Genomic DNA, 7,888 nt, shown 5'->3' with positions numbered 1-7,888 from the left:
CGCTGTATTTTTTCTATTTTAGGAAAAAAAATTGGATAATTTGTATGATCACTGCCAAAAACTAAGGGTCCAATAAATGAAAGGTCAGTGAATGGAATTTGCTTCTGAATTTTCTATTAAAATAATTCTATTTTTTCTATAGATTCTAATAACAGTTGTTAAAATGCAACAAGTACACAAAGCCTTTCAATAACATGTTGAAATACAACTCTCCTGGACTGCAAAAAGTCCTTGTATTAAAAAGGGGTAAGTTATATGTTAAGAACTTATATTTTTTTTTTATTATTCAATTAATTTTTACTGCAAAATTTACGAAACCTTTTGAAATATGGTCGAATATGTATTTGAATTTTTTTATATTACTTCCTTAGTAAAGTATTCGGCATAAGTTGCATTAAGCTTGATAACTTAATGACTGCACTTTGATTAGTGCAGAGCCTTAAAATTGGGCTACACTTTTTTTTTATACTTCAGATTTTTGCGATGTAGTGAGCTTAAAGCAAGCTACGATCGACAATCAGAGGCTTATCATTCTTCTTTATGTATTTAAGCCTCAGCCAATAGCTGCAAATTATATAATAGATTTTGATATGCTGAAATCGAATTATTTGTAACAATTTGTTTTTTTAGTTCACACAATTATTTCTGAGCGAAAAAAGCATTTTGTTTCTTTTTTGTATTTATTTTTTAATTTGATAGAATTCTCGATGAATTTTTCTCCGATATGTTTTTGTAAACATTTCTCTTTTGATTTTGAGACCTCAAACAAATTTTTGTTGTCTTCTAACTTAAGCTTTTAATTTGTGAGTGAGGCTGTTAATTTGGCAAAAAATAGACTTAAGCAACGTAACCAGAACTAATTTAAATGATTTTTTTTTAATGCAATATACTCCAAGAATATTATGAAGTAAAATAAACAATTAAAAAAAATCTAAGATTTAATAACAAAAAATTTTTTTTTTAACTTAAGAAAAAACAGTTAGTTGTTAATTGTTTGATCAAAAACTGGATATACATATATTTACTCTCAATATTCAAAAAAGACCTAATGGAACTAAATGTATTTATTTTTGGAGTTCCACAAGGAAGGTTCTTTGGTCCAATACTTTTCACGGTATCAAAAACATCGATAGTTCGATAGTTCAAAAAACTGTTTTAGAATGTAGGTTCTATTAATGTTTTCTATATAAATTCTCATGTTTTAAAAGCTGAATAAACTTAATCTAGTGATTAGCGAGCTTCTTAAAATAAATAGAATTAACAATGCTAGTAAAAAAAAAAATGGCATAGCTTTTAAGTATTATCATGCAAACACATTCCTTCGCTTAAAGAAACTTGCTCTTTGTTATATTCATGGCAAAAAGATAGGAAGTTCAACTTTCTGTGAACTAATCTCCACCCCAATCTTTAACACAGTAATATTACTTCCCCTATTGCTGTTTAAAGTTATCACAAACAAAAAAAAGAAAAAAAAATTACGGAAAATGTTTCCCTCCCTTCAAATTTGCTAAAAGAAAAAATTCTCTCAGAATTTATTGGTACCTATTCCGACAAAAATTGAGAGTCATTTGATTGTGTTGTTTGTTTCTTAGGAATCAATTCAGAGGGGGAGATTCTTCATGATAACAGAATTAACAATGTCCAGGGGGAAATTCTTGATAAATTTCTATTAAATCAGTAAATTTTTAAATACACACTTGACTATCTAGTGGATTCCGTTAAATGTTAAAATTTAAAGAACTTTAAGAGGCTTTAAATGATAAACGCCTATTGCGGTCGAAAACTGGTCACAATTTGGGGGCAAGTGTGAGCAGTATTCAACTGTTGACTCAATAAGGAATAAATATTTAAAGTTTATTCGTGTGTCTTTTTCTGAATGGTGGATGTAAGAAATAATCCTCTTTTTTTTTGTCCTAAAAATATTTAGTATTTCAAAAATATTTAATATTTCCAGTAACCTTTTCTTTCTATAAAAGTCTTAGGATTTGTAAATTATTTCCTATCTGTTTTAAGAAAATGTTGATACTTGTTAGTCTTCAAGAACTACCTCAACGTAGTCCTTCAAGAGCAATCCTAAAAACCAACCCATGATAAACTCTTGTACACATTTTGCAGAATTCTGCACAATGATAAAGAAACTCCAACAGAATCCACATTCATTTCTCATCCAAAATCAAATAATCCACCACGATTTAGTGTATCTTTGAAAAACTCCCCCCATCTACAAAATTCAAAAAAGGATGCTGCGCATCAGAATTTCTCTGTTGAAAAAAAAGCTAGTACCGAAGTTTTTCCAGTTTAATCGTGACTTTTGAAACGGGTGGTTTGGCTGTCGCTTTGTTGATGATAGTCGTTATTGATACCAAAAAAAAAAGATTCTACCACACACAATTCCTTCCTGTTAAAAATAAGTTCTCGTATCGAAGAGGATATAATACTGGTACCTATTCCCAATTTAAATAAACGAATAACTGAAAAAAATCCTGTCATGAAAATATTGTGTCGGTGATAAATGTCGTCGTGAGCCATAAAAACCACAAAACGAGGCCGCAAATTAAAATTTTTTTTTTGAAACCAAACTAAAAAAAAAAAAAAAAAAAAAAAAATTGAAAAAAGTCTGTTATCTATTTTCGGGATATTTTCTTTCTTTTTTGGGGATCAAGGAGTACAGAAAAAAGTGTATATTCCAAAAAAAAAAAAAAAACACTTTCTTGTGCTTCTTTTTTTTTGGGGGTATCTCTTCCATTCACCACAAAACACAACGAACACCAAACACAACTTGACTCGCAAAATGGATTAAAATTTTTCGTTTCGGTTTCGGTTATTCTTTGGTATGTGTTGTCTCCTCTTGGCTTTGATCCATCATCAAGGAGCAACGAGGTTGAAGCTTTTATTTGTTTTATCATAGTTGTTTTTTTTTTTGTTGGTTCGTATCTCTCTTCTTGACCTTTTTCAAAGTGTTTTTTATTTTTTCCACCCAAAGTATAGAGAGGCACACATAATAAATTCGCTCCTCGTTGTCGTGGTATTCACACATTCGTCCCGAGGATACAAAGCTTCGAAATGTAAACATCCTGTTTTTTTTTTGTTAAGAATAATTAAAAAGCCTCATCTGGTGGTTATGGGTGTTTTTTTTTTGTATTTGTTGTTGTTAGAGGCATTTTTTGTTTTATGTGTCAATCAAAAAATAAATAAAATAATAAATTGCAATGTCTGAGTGCGAATAATTGCCCATTAAAAAAAGGATATGAAATATTCTATCGTCTCTTTATGCCATTTAAGCACAAAGAAAGAAGGAAGAACAACCTAACAAGAGTTGCGACAAGGAGTAGTACTTCAAAACTCGTGTTTTTTGAGTGATAATTAAAAAAGAAAAGAGGTGCTTTGTCAAACCGGGCGGGAAAGTCGTCTACCTAAACCGTTTATCAATGTAAAATATGTTTTTTTTGTATTTGGTTTTAGTATTTAAATACAAAATTAGTGTCAATGGTGGTTGAGTGGAAAGAAAAGTAGTGAAAGAAAAAAAAAAAAACGATCCTTTTTAAGGAGAGTGAAGGAGAGGAGGAGCAGTCAGTCACTGCCGCAGCCAGCACTTTACCTGTTAATGTAGTTTTTCTATTCTCCTCGTGACATACTCAAGTGAGTAGTGCCTGCTGTTGAGCCAAATGAGTATCTGAGGAAAGAAGTTTTTTTTTTTTTCTTTAAATTTCCTTCTGTGAATTAAAAGAAAATAGAAAAAAAAAAAATTATAGTGAACAAGTTTTGTTTCAAAGTGTTCCCTTCTCTAGCTTGAGCACTTACTACCTTCTACTACACCAAACCTATGGTTTTTTCCTTATACAGTTTGTTGGTGTTTTTTGTTTTGTATGCTCTTGAGTAACTGTTGAAGTAATTTTTGAGTGAAAGAAAATTTAGTTTAGAATTTTCTGCTGTGAATTACGAGAAATAAAAGTGAGAAGCCCCCTTCAACCTACCCCAATACAGTCAGTGTACCTGTGTGTTTGCTTGGCTTTTTAATTTGATAGAGAAAAAGTCTATGAGTTTTTAGCAAAAATAAAAGGAAACGAAGGAAGCAAAAAAAAAAAAAACAAATATTCACGTGTACCAACTTGAGAGAGAGGAGGATGATGGCTTGAATGTTAATTGTGGAATGTAAGTAGGTTTTTCGAGTTTATATTTTGTTTTTTAATTTCATTAATTTTTTTTAGAGGGGGTAAACACTTTATTGGATTTAAGTGTTTTATTTTTTTTTGAAAAAATTGAATAAATAAAAAAAACTTATCCAGCCTTGAAATTAAATTTTGTGCGAAAACTAAACAAAAGAAAGAAAATAATAAAAAAAAATTAGTTTCACATCTTTTCAACCTTGACCTTATTATTAATTTTTTTTTTCTATAATACAAAAAGTATATACAGGGGTTATATTGAGAATAGTATATGTGCAAGGATGTGTCCTTGCTCAATAAAAAAATAACACAAGAGGGGAGCAAAAAATTAAAAAACACAAAGAAATGTTTCTATTGAATTTCGGTTTTCTTTTTTTTTTTGCAATTTTTTTTAAGAAAGATTTTTTTATTTTAAGTGAAAACAGAAACACTCGTAGATAGAAACTTAAGAAAAAAAATAAATAATAAGAAGAAGAATAAGAATAAGAAAGAAAACAAACATAATAATAAAATATACGCACGACTTGATTTTGAATCCTTTTTATCTTTGTTAATGGAATTTGAAAATTCTAAATGGTATACATTTCTATAAATAACAGAAGAAAACTAAATAATTTAACAGAACAAAAAAAGAGTTCAAATAGATACGAAAAAAAAAAAAACAAAAAGAAATATCACTTTGGGATGACACCCTTTTTAATATAATTTTTTTGTTTCGATGAGGGAGGTTGGGGAGTTACAGTATTTGCAATTTTTTTTTTTTTCTTTTAGAGATATTTTCTTTGTTTTTATTCTGCGATTGTAGGCACTAGGTACATACTATAAAGAAAATTCAGAGATGGTATAAATATCGATTCCGTGATAAGAATCACAAAGATAAGGAATATGATTCCTTCAATACTGTCTAATGGTCTCTTAGAAAGATAAATACTGTGTGTTGAAAGATTTTTGTTTTCAAAATATTTGTTCTAAAAGCAAAATTCCAGTACTTCACATTAGTAATATTGTTTTAAAAGCTGAAAAGCTAGTTTTTTACAAACATTTCATGTAGAAAAATAAAAAAACAGATTTATTTTTTGAAGATTTTTACACATTGAGATTTTTTTGGAGACTATAGAAAAATTCTTGGAAGTGTTTTTTATGGCAAAAAATATACCTATTTTGGTATATTTTCTTCTTCTTCTTTTTTTCAAAATCTGTCCTTCGATTTTGATACAAAATATTCATGTATTTTTATTATTTAAACAAAGAGTGGGTAAACAATTTTTTTTTTTTCTTCAAAAATTGATACAGAATCATTTTGTCCATTTTTTGAAATTTAAGATGTTTTCCAAAACTACTGATTCAATTTTAACGAACTGTATTAGGTTAGTTTTAAAAATCAGTCCGATGATTTTTTTTTTTTGAAAATTTAACTTTAAGCGGTAATTGATAATAACTACTAAAAGCATTTTTTTTATTATTTTTTTTTTTCAAAAAGTATTGGTAAAAATTAACTTAGTTAGTTTTCAAAAATAATTAGCAGCACTTCGAATTATGAAATAAATTTTTCAGGAAATAGTAAAGCTGACTTTTTAGGTTTTGGTTATTCTAATTGTACCCAAATAAAATATATCCCTAAGTTGTTTTTTTTTTTCTTTAAAAATTAATTTGATGCTTTTAAGTACTTTTTGTTTTTTTATTTTATTTAAAGTTTTTTTATATACAAATTTAAATAACAAAATATCAAAAACATTCAATGAATTTTTGTTCCAATTTTAAGGACTTCTATTTCTTTCTATTAATTGAGGATCTAAAGGGAAAACAATTTTTTTTAATATTCTGTAATTACTCAATTTTAAAAAATATTATAAATAAAATCTCAAAAATGAACAGCTTCAACAAAAAAAAAAAGAACAGTTTTGAAAAAAAAAAAAAATAAACATTTAAAACCAAAATTTAAAAATTTAGTGTCCCGTTTTCGAAAAAATGAAAATTTAAATTTTTTTCAATCCAGAATCTACCTATAAATATTTTTTTTTTTAAATTTAAATTTTTGATTTATATAAATTCTTGTTTAGGGCAATTCCATGGTAACTCACGATACATTCACAAAAATTTCCAACACATAAATAATATTTTTTTTTTTCAATTTTAATGTAAATTGATACGAAATTACTATCCATGAATGGAGCATAACTATTACTTTCATAATTAACTAAAAAAATTGTCTTTATTTTTAACATTTGCTTGGGAAAAATAAAAGTTTGATGGTAACTCACGTTACAAAAATCGGACACGAATTTTAAGAGTCCGACAGTATGAAGTTTTTATGTGAAATTAAGAATCTCAATTTGTTTTCAATGAAGATTCCATACATACAAAATTACAAGCTTTTTATATGAGTGACAAAACCAAACATTTTTTCAATATTTCGAGGAAAAATTTTAAAATATTTAGGTAACTCACGTTACATTATTTTGGTAACTCATGTTACCTGCGATTTGTAGTTCTAAAAGTAAAGGAAAGATGCATTTTCACTCAAGTTTTTTTTTAATCGAGTAGTGTGTAACGAAGCTTGCTTTAATGATAACTTATTTTAGCACTCACGAGGGGATATTGTCATCGTCACTATTAGACTCATCATATTTTCAGTTTGCTTGTTTTTCCGTCATTTTCATGTGAAATTCTTCTGTTGTTGGCAAGCTTATGCTATAAAAATGCTTTAAGATTATTAAACTCCCTGAATTTTATGTCTATCCATAAGGGAATACAACAAAGAATCTTTTCTTGCAACTTGCATAAAGAGTTGCCGTTTGTAAATAGTAATTTGCTACTAAAAAAAGTAAAAAAGACTGCATAATTTGTTCAAAATTCGTGTCCACTTTTTCATGGAATTACCCTTTAGAAATTTTGTTGAAATTGAATTTGTGAAGGAGAAAATAAATGGGACAGAATAAGAGATACCTATTGTTAATAATGATTTTCGAAAAAAAAAAAATCATCTTAAAAGAATTTTATTTTGAAATTGTTGAAGTCGTTTTCGTGAAAATTGCAATGCCCCAAAAATACTTGCACTGTAGTATAGACAGAGTAACTAAGCAATTGATTTTTCATCGTTATAGTGTAATTAGAACTCAACAATACCAAAATTATGGTTACCCTACTCCTGCTGTCGCTTAATGCCTCATTAAGGGGTCGTTGAATAACTAAATAAGCTTTTTTGTTTAGATTTGGCTAGTTTACACTTTATAATGTGAAATTCATTTCGTTTTTTTTTTACAATTTCGTTCTTACAAAGAAAACTGGCTGTAATTATCATTATGAACGAAAATATTGACCCATTTAAATGACTTCTCTTTACATAAAGCCAACTTCGATAAGAACATTAATTGAAATCAAATAACTATTTATACCAAATGATTATTTTATGGGAATTTGCAGGGTCATTATACATTATTTCAATTTTTTTAATTTATATTAAAATTATTTAATGGACAAAATTTGATATAAGTAATTCCCAATTAATAACTTTTTCATTGAATTCACAAAAGCTGAAAAATAGAGTTAAATAGTAAGCCGAATATAATAACAATTACCATCACTCACTGGATTAACTTGTTGAAATGATATTTATTTTATATAGAAAAACTATAATAACTTCAATTGAAGGTCATAAAACTCAAGTTCTAGTAATAATAGTAATTTGATTTTTTTTAAGTGGCTTATTTTATGTTTTAGGT

At 27.5% G+C, this 7,888-nt stretch overlaps 1 protein-coding gene across 1 annotated transcript in view; it reads left to right on the top strand.

The window, feature by feature from the left end:
* The first annotated feature begins 2,612 nt into the window (after positions 1-2,612).
* LOC129920238 (uncharacterized) overlaps positions 2,613-7,888 on the top strand; it is a 222,849-nt gene continuing 217,573 nt past the window's right edge. Inside the window, exon 1 of the mRNA XM_056001497.1 lies at positions 2,613-4,152. The gene's annotated coding sequence lies outside the window, so the exon portion shown is untranslated. The remainder of the gene's footprint in view (positions 4,153-7,888) is intronic.

This window comes from Episyrphus balteatus, chromosome 4 (genome assembly GCF_945859705.1).
Source record: "Episyrphus balteatus chromosome 4, idEpiBalt1.1, whole genome shotgun sequence".
NCBI lineage: Eukaryota > Metazoa > Arthropoda > Insecta > Diptera > Syrphidae > Episyrphus > Episyrphus balteatus.
Note: the sequence above shows the minus strand (reverse complement) of the source record. Positions and strands in the feature narration are given on the sequence as shown.